Here is a 12,936-nt window from a genome sequence, read left to right as displayed (position 1 = left end):
ATTGAAAGGAACTTCAGCTCAACCGCCTGCAAAAAGGCTCAGATGGGCCCTGCTGTAGTGCCGTGAGCACCAGAGTCAGGTCCCACGAGGGAATAGAGGGTGGCCGTGGAGGATTTAACCTTCTCGTCCCCTTAAGGAACCTGACGACCAGGTCATGCTTCCCCCACGACCTCCTTCTACGGGGTCGTGGTTAGCAGCGATTGCAGCGACATAACCTTTAAGGGTGGAGGGAGCCAGCCTTCGCTCCAACCCTTTGCTGCAAAGATGAGAGCACAACTCCGATCGGGCATCTTCGGTGGTCTTCTCGGCGAGAAGAACACAACTCAACGAGCAGGTTCCACTTCAAGCGTACGCTCTCGCTGAAGTGATGGTGTCAACTACCTCTTGGGGTAGGCCACTCAGAACCTCTGCGTCCCGTCCAGGGACCGGACATGAAGTTATCAGAGGTCTGGACGCGGCTGCCAAGGGGTGCCCCGTCTCTGAGTCAGTAAATCCTTCCTCAGAGGAATCGGCCAAGGAGGGGCTGTCGCGAGGAGCATTAGTTCTGGGAACCAGGTCCGGGAAGGCCAATAGGCCACCAGCAGGACCTGCTCCTCGTCCTCCCTGACCTTGCACAGCAACTGTGCCAGAAGGCTCACTGGGGGAAATGCATACTTGCGAAGGCCCCGCGGCCAGCTGTGTGCCAGTGCATCCGTGCCGAGTGTTCCCTCGGTCAGGGCGAAGACCAACTGGCAGTGAGAGGTTTCTGGAGAGGCAACCAGGTCTACCTGAGCGGCTCTGAAACGTCCCCAAACCAGCTGGACCATCTGGGGATGGAGTCGCCATTCTCCCAGGAGCGCAGCTCGGGACAGCTCGTCAGCTGCCAGGTTGAGCAGCTCAGGAATGTGAACAGCACGAAGCGACCTCAGATGCTTCTGACTCCAGAGGAGGAGGTGGCGGACGAGTTGCGATAAGCGACAGGAGCGCAGACCACCTTGTCGGTTGATGTACGCAACGGTCGCTGTGTTGTCCGTGCGGACTAGTACATGCTTGCCACGTAAGCGCCTTTGAGACGGCCCCGGGCAAGGTGCACTGCCAGCAACTCGAGGCAGCCAGTGCAGTTGGGGCCCCGTCCAAACCCCTGACTCCAAGCCCGTTGTACGTGGCCCCCCAGCCGGTGGTTGAGGCTTCCGTGCAAACCACAGAATGCCTGGAGACCTGCTCCAGGGGCACTCCTGCCCGGAGGAACACAAGATCTGACCACGGGGTGAAGGTTTGGCGGCAGGCCGGTGTAACTTGGACCCGGAAGGTGCCGCATTGCCACGCCCACCTCGGGACTCGGCCATGGAGCCAGTGCTGCAGCGGTCTCATATGGAGCAGCCCCAGCGGCGTGACTGCCGCCGTAGCTGCCATATGCCCCAGTGTGATACGCACTAGATCGTCCACAACCCCCCGTCCCCTCTGGGGACCCAGAAATAGAGGAATTGCTCTTTGTCGAGAATTTGTGTACCACCGACCAAGAGGTCATTGGTGGAAAAAGATTCTCCGCCCGGCCCTCCTCCGGGGGAGGGAGTGGTGTGCTTACCATCTCCTGAAGAGCACGTCCCTCCACCTCTGGGTCGCCTGCCTCCGGGCCTCTTGCTCTCTCGCTTACCATCAGGTTTGGCGGGGGCCTGGACGGGCGGGGCGGCTGTCCTGCGACTCCACCGCTGAAGCACCGTCCACCAACACGAAGAGCTCTTCAAGAGCGCGCTGAACTCGTTCAGTCTTTTCTCTCAGTAGAGTAGTCAGGAGCAGAACGATGTGATCGCTCGGCTCCGAAGCGAAAAGCTGAATATGCGCTGCACCTGCTGCCTACTTATACTCATGCTGTGATCAGCAGCAGCTGGATGCAATAAACGCATGCCAATGTGCATTGGCTCATTTAGTTTACACTCGAAGTAGATTGGTCCCTCTAAGCGAGATCCCAATTTCGTCGGTCCTCCGACGTGACGTCGAGAGTGACCGACTGAAAGGGAACTATTAGTGTCATTGTAAACAAGTATTATCACAAATAGTTGTCAAATATCTAAGCTATAATATAGGTAAAATCAGAATATTTATTGTAAAAAAAAAATGGTTTAGTAACAGCAGTCAAAAATAATCTAGATATGTATTGCTGTGATTTGTGATATATTTTAAAGGAAGAAAAAACAAGATTTGTTTTTTTCTTTTTTCTTTTTTTCTTTCAAAACATCCCCCCTTCTGGTTTGTTCACAAATCGCACCCTGGGCACAAGAGGGAAAAAAAGGCATTTACTTAAATTGTATAGATAATACTGTGTATAAATATTTCGTTTCCCATTTTTTATTTCAATATATGTCATAATAACAGTACTATGAAATCAAATTTATGATTTCATTCAATTATTCTGTAGAGCTTAAGTAATAGCAAAGATGCCTAAACTGTATTGTCTAACCCATGGAATTCATGAAAAATAAACAAACATCAGTCCACCAATCCATCATTAACAAATAAACACAAAAAATATGTTTAATTAATATATACAGTAAATATATATTCAACATAGCAGAGTGTCACAGACAACTAATTTCCAGAGACACGAAATTAGACAAATTAAATTAAAAGCTGTTTCAACTTATTAAATCTCACAAATGTTGATATTCAGATGACATGACAAAATTAAAGATCATAGCCATCCATTAAATGTGTTGCGGAAAGAGATTGTGTCATGTATGGTCAAAAGAAAACAGCATTATAACAGTTTTATTATAATTTCATAACCATTTTAAGGTGTGTATTTTTGTGATTGTCAAAAAGCCATAATTGTCAGTAGACCACGTTAGTACATCAGCTTATTTTTTTGTGAATGCTATCACGTTTGCATGAATCTGTAGTAAATCAATGTGTTTGTTTATTGTGTGATATAGTTGATTGTATAATCATTATATAGTCATTAAAGCAGTATCATGAATAATGGACGCCTGGACATAAATGCAAACTAATAAAATAGTGTAGCAAGAGGTTAGTATGACTTAGAAATGGTGGTGGATCAGATCAGCATAATAATGATGATGAAATTATGCAACTTTATTCAACCTACTGAGAAAAGGCCGGTTTAAAATGCTGTGTCCGTAATGACATAAACAGAGGCTTGTAATACAGCAGATCGCCCCTCCTGGGGAGAAGCATTCCCACGTATTGCAGCCATTATAACCAGCACAAAAACATTCAACAATCATCTTTGATGCATGTTAAAAGCAAATTACACAAAGGCAGATGGTATTTAATCGATCAAATGTGATTGAAATTTCAGTAAGTCAATCTGTGAGTTGTGGAAGGCCCAGATTTTGTTTAAGTTAATTGTGAAGGATGATGCCTTCCTGTTAAACATGCTGTGAAGCACCACATGTTGCTGTTAAATATTAACGTCTCCTCCTGCTGACTACACAATGCATAGGTGTGATTGAATTTGAATAAGGAGACACTAGGTAATATTGTCTACTTCGTTCCCATTGCCACTCATCTGACAAGCAGTGAGACTAAAACTTCAAATAATTAATTTCCTTATAAATATTCTCTTCTGTTGCTCTGCAATGATAGTAGTTGTCCTTAAAAAGATATAACGGAGCTATGTGCGTAGAGCACATTTATCTCAGCAATCATACAGTATATGATGCTTTTTTAAAATGTATTTATGCCAAGAACAAAAATCTGTCATAATCTTCCTTCCTCACCTGTCTAAAGTGGACATAGTTTTTCTCATTAGCCGAACAGTAGTTTTTGCACTGAACATGGGGTTTTAATGATACACTACCTTATGCCTTAACTTACTTTTTGGTGTTGTGATGTTACAATAAGCTATTCATGATATAAAAACACATGAACATGAAAAATAAAATATAATGTTTTTAAGTGACTTACTGGGATACCAAAGCATAATCTAGTTAACCTGAATAAGTTCAGCAGTTCTATTACAGTTGCAACTGCCAATGTGTGTGTACACTCAAACACAGTAGAGCCATATAGGCCGTATTTATATTGCATTGTTCAAGTGATCCAGAAGGTATAAAAAAAAAAATCAGATACAGTATACAAATTGGAAATGGGCGTCAAGAACTGCAGTGTAAATGCAGGCATAATCACCTTTACCGATTAAGTCATAATAATACAGGTGCTTATTACTATCACTGTTACTATCACTAAGCTCTGTTTGGCTTAGAAAGTTAATTTATGGAGTGGTTTGTGGATCAGTGCTGACTCGGGATTCAGTTTCAAACAATTCAGTCCGACTGGGTTCACCCTGTTTACTGACAAGAAATGGTTCAAAATAACAATTTGTTCATGAATCAGACATCATTACTGGCCAGAATAGTTATAACATTGACAATGTTTTACTTTTATTTTGTACTTTCTGAGCTTGATGATCATTATTCCACACATTTCCACAAGTGCAAATGACTTTACGTTTATTAATCCCATTCATCACAATCTCCCAGTGGCCAATATTTTTTTATTTTGAATTAGCCACCAATTCATATGAATACCTTTTTTATAGAAATAATATATACTTTTACAAATGCATACAAATAATTAAATGCATCTGGATCAGATACAGTTGAAAGCAATGGGATTCCCTGCACGAAGGAAAATCACGCTAAAGGGGTATATAGTGTGCTAAAAAAAGTGACTCCAAGGGGTCCTGACCAAGCATCCATATGTGACGAGTTGGGAGTGAGAACATGTTGGCAGAAGGTACTACTTTCTCCCCAGATGTTTGAAACAGCAGACTGTGAAATTACAAGGAGCATCGCAAACCCATCAGTGCAGAGAGAACACTAGTAGGCTTTTAGCGTAAACATATATCCTTTGAACCAAGAGTAACATGGGTAATATAAGAGGACATGCATTGGAATGGGAAAAATATGTTAGATTTTAAGGTCTCTTTTTGTACTGACTGTTTTTCTTCTTTTGCAGGAAACATAGCTCATGTTATTTTGAAAAAAAACGTGTTGTCACACAATTTCATCTACACTCTAAAAATTCTGGGTTAATAACAACCGTTGTTGGGTTATTTGGCAACCCAGCGCTTGGTAAATATTGGACAGAAAACATGCTGGGTTATTTTGACCCAGCTTGTTGGGTTTTATCAACCCATTTGCTGGGTTGTTTTTTGACTTAGTGCTGGGTCACTGCTCTATTTTCTTTTTAAAATAATAAAAATGCACTCTAAAACCTTTATATATATTCATGTTTTCCATGTCTTTTATTTTGTAATTGTTTCATGGTTCCTGTTTGTGTCATGCTTCCCTTGCCCTCATGTATTCATGCCATTGGTTCCCCTGTTCATTGTGTCATGTTCTGATTGGTTGTCTTAGTCATGTGTCTTGTTTCCCATTGGTTTGTTCTTGTCATGTGACCCTCTTGTTTCCTATAAGTAGCTTCATGTTCCCATTGTGCCCTCGTCGTGTATTGAATGTATTTAACCCACTGTTGGTGAGTCTAGTCTGTTTGTGTCAAGTCTGCTCATGCTATGTCTGTTCAAGTCAAGTCAAGTCAAGTCAAGTCAAGTCAAGTCAAGTCTGTGTCTTGGATTATTGTTTGGATCACTCTGTAAATAAACTGCCCTTGGGTTCTCACTACGCTCGCCTTCAGTGGATGATTCTTTACAAAGTTTTTATTTACATAATATATGTGTGTGTACTGTGTATATGTGTTATGTATATATAAATACACACACAAAGTATATATTTAGAAAATATCTACATGTATTTGCATGTATATATTTATATTAATTTTTTTATATTTAACATATTTTTTCTAAAATACATACATGCATGTGTGTCTATTTATATATACGTAATAAATATATTCACAGTACACACACATATTGTGAATACACAAATACTTTTATTTTGGATGTGATTAATCATTTGACAGCACTAATATATATATATATATATATATATCAAAAATAATATATATATATAAGGCAAAAACGCCCCCCAAAAAAAACAAAAACAAACAAACAAAAAAATATATATATATATATATATATATATATATATATATATATATATATAAAAAGACAAGAACAGTTCATATACAATATTTTTTATACAATGGCAAGTCAGTCTATTACAATAATAAAATACTCAAAAACATTCAGTAAACTTTTTAAGACGTGATAGGAGCAGCACAAGCAGCAAATGGAAATCTGTGGGAAGAAACAGAAGGCTGTTCCAATTCATTAAATGACAAGTGGACTTACATTCATGTTTGAAAAGTTACATCAAAAACAGCTTTACCTTGTGACATCTGGTCTGTCAGACATTTAAGTTTCAACCCGTCAAACGCATAGCGCGACCACTGGATCAATAGCGCTCATATTGTAGTAAGTGGAGCGCACACAAATTTTTCTACATATAACAGCGACGTTGCTTTGTGTTTCAGCCCTAGTCGCACATTTGGTGGGAGGTGAAACTTCCATGGTGGTACTGGCCCGGTGTGCTGTTCACTTTGAGTGTAGATGCTGCATTTGTAGAAGGCTAGCATTCCAAGCAGACGTTAGCTGTGATGTACATTTAAACACAAAAAAGGAAAAATCTTAGACTACAGACAGTTTCCTGTTTATACAGAAATAATTTGATAGGAATACAATGTAATACATACAATGCAGTGGTTACACTGACCCAGCATTGGGTAGGTATCTGAGGGGGTTCATAATTTTTTTGGACAATAAAAAAGACCAAGTAGCTACAGCAAATCTACCCATCACCTAAATAAATAAATAAAAAATAACCCAATAAAATGATCCAACAAGCAAAAAATAAAATAAAATAAAATAACCGAGCATTTTTCGAGTGCAGAAAAACTACCCAGCACCTGGGTAATTTTTAAAAAAAGTAACCCAATAAAATTACCCAAAAGGCTGAACGGAGCATTTTGGTTAAAATAATAATAATAATAATAATAACCCAGCATTTTTTTAGAGTGTACCTGTAAAAGTTTTCAGGCTGGACTAAATAATGGCTGAACAATATCTTGACGAAAAATATTTCAGCAACAGAGCTGTTTAGCCTAATTTATTTACACTGTATCTGCCATCTTGACTTTGCAAGTGATGATTGTAAATGCAAAAAGCTAAAACAGGAGAAACAATATTATATTGTCCCATCAGAAATTAAATACACAGATTACATTTGCTATCTGCCGCTGTAACTTATTACAAGAATTCTATAGTAATTAAATTGTTTTTATTATTATTTCTTGCTGATGCAGTTGCACAATTTGCCAGCGTAGTACATTTCTACATGTACATGTTTTGGTTGTTATGGAATTATATTTTAATGTAGTGTGCCTAACAACCACATTAAAGCATAATTGTACATTTTGGTATGATAATAACAATGCATGTCGATTGAATAATCTAATACCAATCTGTTCTCACTCCCAAAACATTAAATATCTCCTCATGTCACTATGCAGATATCAGAAGTGTCCTATAATACCTGTTTAACGACACTGCTGTCAAGACCATTGTTTTCAATAAAAGCTTTGGCATCAATTTATTCATAAAAAGGTCATTGGTATTATATCATTATAAATGTGTTTTTTTTTCTCTCAAAATATATTTATAATTTGAGGCCCACATTTGTGTTTATTTCTAATGAAAGATAAAGTCACAATAATTTATTCCATGATGGCTATTTATTCTACCTACATTGTTACAAAACTCCAAAAATATGCCTAGACATATAATTAGCAAATTTTATTACGATTAATAAATCAATAATTTATTAGATTATTCATTAATAAAGACTTATTTTCATGCTATTGATTGTGCAATACAATGTTATTATCTCAGAACACTTTTACCATATTGTATTTGAAAACTAATGCATTTGGACATTGGCCATCACATAGTGTCTTGGTTACCTATGTAACCTTTGTTCCCTGAAGGAGGAAACAGAGACGTCACATCGACAGATAAACTGAGGATCTTGCTAGAGTGACAAATCTACTTTGAGTGTAAACTAAACGAGCCAATGCATATTGGCATGCAATGATTGCATCCAGCTGTCACTGATCGCAGCACGAGTATAAATAAGCAGCAGGTGCAACAAATACTCAGGTTTTTGCTGAGGAGCCGAGCTGGGGACCCGGCCGCTCAGTGGTGGTATAGCAGTTGTGGTGAGGGGACGTGACGTCTCCATCCTTCAGGGAACGAGGGTTACATACGTAACCGAGACATTCCCTTTCAGTCTGTCACTTTCGACGTCACGTCTACTGACGAATTGGGAATCCAGCGCTTGCAGGCTCACCACCTGATCCCTGAAGGGGGTAGTAGGAACCTTGGGCACATAGCCGGGCTGGGGCCTCAGGGTTACCTGGGAGTCAGTCAGCCCAAACTCTAAGTACGGTTCGTCAACCAAAAATGCTTGCAGGTCCCCTACCCTCTTGATGAATGCCAATGAAACCAGGAGTAGGGTTTTCATTGAAACTAACTTCAGCTCAACTGACTGCAAAAGCTCAAATGGGCAATGCTGTAGTGCTCTGAGCACCAGAGTCAGGTCCCAAGAGGGTATAAAGGGTGGACTAGGAGGATTCAACCTTCTCGACCCACCTATGGAACCTCATGACCAGGTTGTGCTTCCCAACAGTCTTCCCCTCCACAGGGTCATGATTTGTGGAAATAGCAGCAATGTAGACTTTAAGGGTGGAGGGAGACAGCTTTCGCTCCAATCCTTGCTGCAGAAAGGAAAGCGCAACTCTGATTGGGCATCTCCAGGGTCCTTTCGGTCAGAGGAACACCACTCGACGAACAGGTTCCACTTCAAGGCATAAGCATGTCTCGTAGACGGTGCTCGCTACCTCATGGGGAAGGTCACCTAGAATCTCAGCGTCCCATCCAGGGACCAGACATGGTCCAGATGTGGGTGCCACAGTGTGCCCTGTCTTTGAGTCAGAAGATCATTCCTCAGAGGAATCTGCCAGGGAGGGAATGTCGCGATGAGCATCAGTTCTAAAGGTCTGGTTGGGCCAATAAGGTGCAACAAGCAAGACTTGCTCCTCGTCCTCCCTGACTGTGCACAGTGTCTGTGTTAGGAGGCACATTGGGGGAAACGCATATTTGTGCAGGCCCCGCGGCCAACTGTGTGCCAGAGCGTCTGTGCCAAAAGTTCCCTCGGTCGGGGAGTAGAACAGCTGGCAGTGGGACATTTCTGGAGAGGAGAACAGGTCTGCCTGAGCCGTCCCGAAACGTCTCCAAATCAGCTGGACTATCTGGGGATGGAATCTCCACTCTCTGGAGAGCGCAGCTTGTGACAGCTCATTGGCCGCACGGTTGAGCAGACCCAGAATATGAATGGCACAAAGCGACCTCGGATGCTTCTTATTCCAGAGGAGGTGATGGGCAAGTTATGACATGCGACGGGAGTGCAGGCCACATTGTTGGTTGATGTATGCAACAGTCGCGGTGTTATCCATACAGACCAGTATGTGCTTGCCTCATAAGCGCCCTTTGAGATGGTTCAAGGCAAGGTGCACCACTAACAACTCTAGGCAATTGATATGCCACTGCAGTTGGGGGCCCATCCACACCCCCGAGACTGCTTGCCCATTGTTCGTGGCACCCCAGTCGGTGGTGGAGGCATCCGTGTGTACCACAGCATGCCTTGAAACCTGTTATAGGGGCACTCCTGCCTAGAGAAACGTACGGTCTGACCACAGGCTGAATGTTTGGTGGCAGGCCGGTGTGACTTGGACCCGGTGAGTGCCGTGCTGCCATTTCCACCTCCTGAGACTGTGCTAGTATAAGCTAGTCGTTGAGATAGTTGAGAATGCAAACTCCTTGCTCTCTCAGGGGAACAAGAGCCCCCTCCGCAACTTTCCTGAAGACACGGGGAGACAGGGACAGCCCGAAGGGCAGGACCTTGTACTGATATGCAGGACCTTCGAACGCAAACTGCAGAAATGGTCTGTGGTGCAGAAAGATCAAGACATGAAGGTATGTGTCCTTCAGGTCGATTGCTGCAAACCAATCTTGGTGACGGATGTATCCGAAGATACGCTTCTGTGTCAGCATCTTAAATGATAGCCTGTGAAGGGCCCGGTTCAAGAAACACAGGTCCAAGATTGGCTATTTTGGGTACAATGAAGTAGGAGCTGTAAAACCCTGTCTTCATATCAGCTGGAGGGAACGGCTCCATTGCGTCCTTCACCAGTAGGACTGCGATCTCTGCACGCAATACGTGAGAATTGGCTGCCTTCACTGATTTGAAGTGGATGCTGCTGAACTTGGGGGTATTCAGGCTCAAATGGTACAGCAATACATTTACAATGTAGATATTAGTCATGTGAAATGAGCAAATGCATTTTTCTCTCACATTTGCATTTGTTAACACTTTAAGTTAGGTTTAGTGTAGGTGGTATGTTATTTTTCACAGACATGTTTTCCAGTGAGCCTGGGTTGGAAGTTTGGGAAACTTTAGCTTAGATAAAAATGACCAGCCTTCCTGGTCACCAGTATAAGTTGTGTTTTGGATTCTAGTAGGGGTGTCCCCGACTAAGAATTTTCATAGTCGAATCAGAATTGTCGAATCTTGCCGATAGTCGACTGGTAGTCGAATCATATGTTTGGGGGCGAGGGAGGGGGTAAAATATATTACCAAGAGTCAAGTAGTCAGACATTCAACAGTCATAAATACTGTTGTTAACACACAAGGTCAGTAAATTACACAAAATGTGTAATGGATGCCTTGCAGATACAAACGGGATAAATAACGTTATGTTTTGATTAAAATATAGTTAACATCATCTGGCCGCATATCATGTTGTTTATTAGGCCTACTTTATCAGAGCCGATGAAACTGGAGATTTGCACTAAATAAAACCAAATACCACACAAGATAAAATCTACAGATGCAAGTATTTGAAGTATTCGAAAAAGCCCGTGTGCATGGTTACTCTAACTGTATAAAGATTTTCACGGAGGAAATTAACAAATATCCTGCTATTTTTTTCCGACTTTAAAGCATAGCTTACTGCCACATAAAACTCCATGCAATCGCATAAATAGGAGCTGCTGTGAAAACTGCTCAAACACAGCTAGTTTTATCCAGGCCTTGTTCCAGAATTAAAGGGGTCATATGACGATGCTAAAAAGAACATTATGTTGTGTATTTGGTGTAATGCAATCTGTTTATGCAGTTTAAGGTTTAAAAAACAAATTATTTTCCACATAATGTAGATTATTAAAGCGTCGATTTTTACAAAGCTCATCATTCTGAAAAGCGAGGTGTATGCTGATTGGCCAGCTATCCAGTGCGTTGTGATTGGCTGAATACCTCAAGCGTGTGATGGAAATGTTACGCCCCTTAACACACTGTGATGCCGTCTCCCGGCACGGGGCGAGACAAAACCAATAAAACCCATTACAAACGAGGCATTTGTTGCATCCAGTGGGGACATAATTACTGATTACAATGACTTATACTGTGTTTTTACGCGTTGCGTATCGTGCCATTTAAACATAAAACCATGTCTGCATTTGTGATCGGAGAAACGACAAACAGCAAGAGCTACTCGCGTTTGAATCATCAATGGCAAATTCTTTAAATATAAAAAATGTACTTACAGGCTGTGAGTCAGAAGCGCCAGACTGTCCTTGCAAAGTTGGAACTGCCCCACTTTATAGAACAGCCTTTGAGCACATTGTATGCTACTCTGCAGGTTCAGGAAACAGTCTTCCATAAAATGCGTCACACAGCGTCACACATGACGATGGACAAGTCTTAACTTTTATAAAGAATATCTCTTTGGATTTGAGACTTTAGTCTTTGCAACTTTACAGATTTTCTTTATGCACCAAGAGCTTGTAACACTCCAAAGAGAAAGGAAAAATTGAAATCGCATCATATAACCCCTTTAAAGGGCACCTATTATGCCCCTTTTTACAAGATGTAATATTGGTCTTGGGTGTCCCCAGAATGTGTCTGTGAAGTTTCAGCCCAAAATACCAAACAGATCATTTATTATAACAGCTGAAAATGTAGTTTTTGGGGTGTGTCTAAAAAAAGAGCTGTTTTGGAGTGTATCGCTTTAAATGCAAATGAGCTGCATATTCCCGCCCCATCTCCAGAAAAGGTTGTCGCGTATACATCTCTCTGCATTGCATATCTACAGCAATAAACAGCCGGTATAAGCAACATATCTGAGAGCGAGAGAACCGGTGTTTAGCCGCACATATGGGAAGCCAAATGCGGATCAATGGACCGAGCCGCACGACTGCTCTACCGATTGAATCTTACGGTACGAAGGGCACAAACTAATCTCAAAAGAGCGGCGCTGATCAGTTAAAAAATATTTAATGTACACACACAAATACGGTTAAAACGCTAAGCACTATAACGGCACGACATTCACAAAGGAGTCTGGAGTGATACACGTATTTAGGTAGATTTTGAGGCGCATTAAATTTCTACACTCAAATGATGTCAGAGGGGTACAATATTTATTTTTTTGAAAACCATTTCCATTGCCATTCCATGTTTTTAAATAACCCAATTTGCAATAATAATACCCAGTTAAACCCAGCTCAGCCTTCCCGATACTGCTTCAAAATTGCTTGTATATTGATTGTTTCATATGCTTTGAGTCCCTCTTTCCTCAATGTCCTGCATGCTATAAAATAATCATTATGCCATGCTTGCCACTTCCTTTTCTCTCCGTCCTGAGGCCTTGTTAAAGGGGTCATATGATGTTGCTAAAAAGAACATTATTTGGTGTATTTGGTGTAATGAAATGTGTTTATGCGGTTAAAGGTTCAAAAAACACATTATTTTCCACATACTGTACATTATTGTTTCTCCTCTATGCCCCGCCTTTCTGAAACGCATCGATTTTTACAAAGCTCATCGGTCTGAAAAGCAAGGTGTGCTGTGATTGGCCAGCTAT

At 41.5% G+C, this 12,936-nt stretch overlaps 1 protein-coding gene across 1 annotated transcript in view; it reads left to right on the top strand.

Annotated features, from left to right (window-relative positions):
* LOC107551832 (glutamate receptor ionotropic, delta-1-like) overlaps window positions 1-12,936 on the top strand; it is a 152,021-nt gene that overhangs the window by 50,926 nt on the left and 88,159 nt on the right. The gene's annotated exons all lie outside the window — the stretch shown is intronic.

Source organism: Sinocyclocheilus grahami, unplaced genomic scaffold, assembly GCF_001515645.1.
Source record: "Sinocyclocheilus grahami isolate Dianchi unplaced genomic scaffold, SAMN03320097.WGS_v1.1 scaffold435.1, whole genome shotgun sequence".
Lineage (NCBI taxonomy): Eukaryota > Metazoa > Chordata > Actinopteri > Cypriniformes > Cyprinidae > Sinocyclocheilus > Sinocyclocheilus grahami.
Note: the sequence above shows the minus strand (reverse complement) of the source record. Positions and strands in the feature narration are given on the sequence as shown.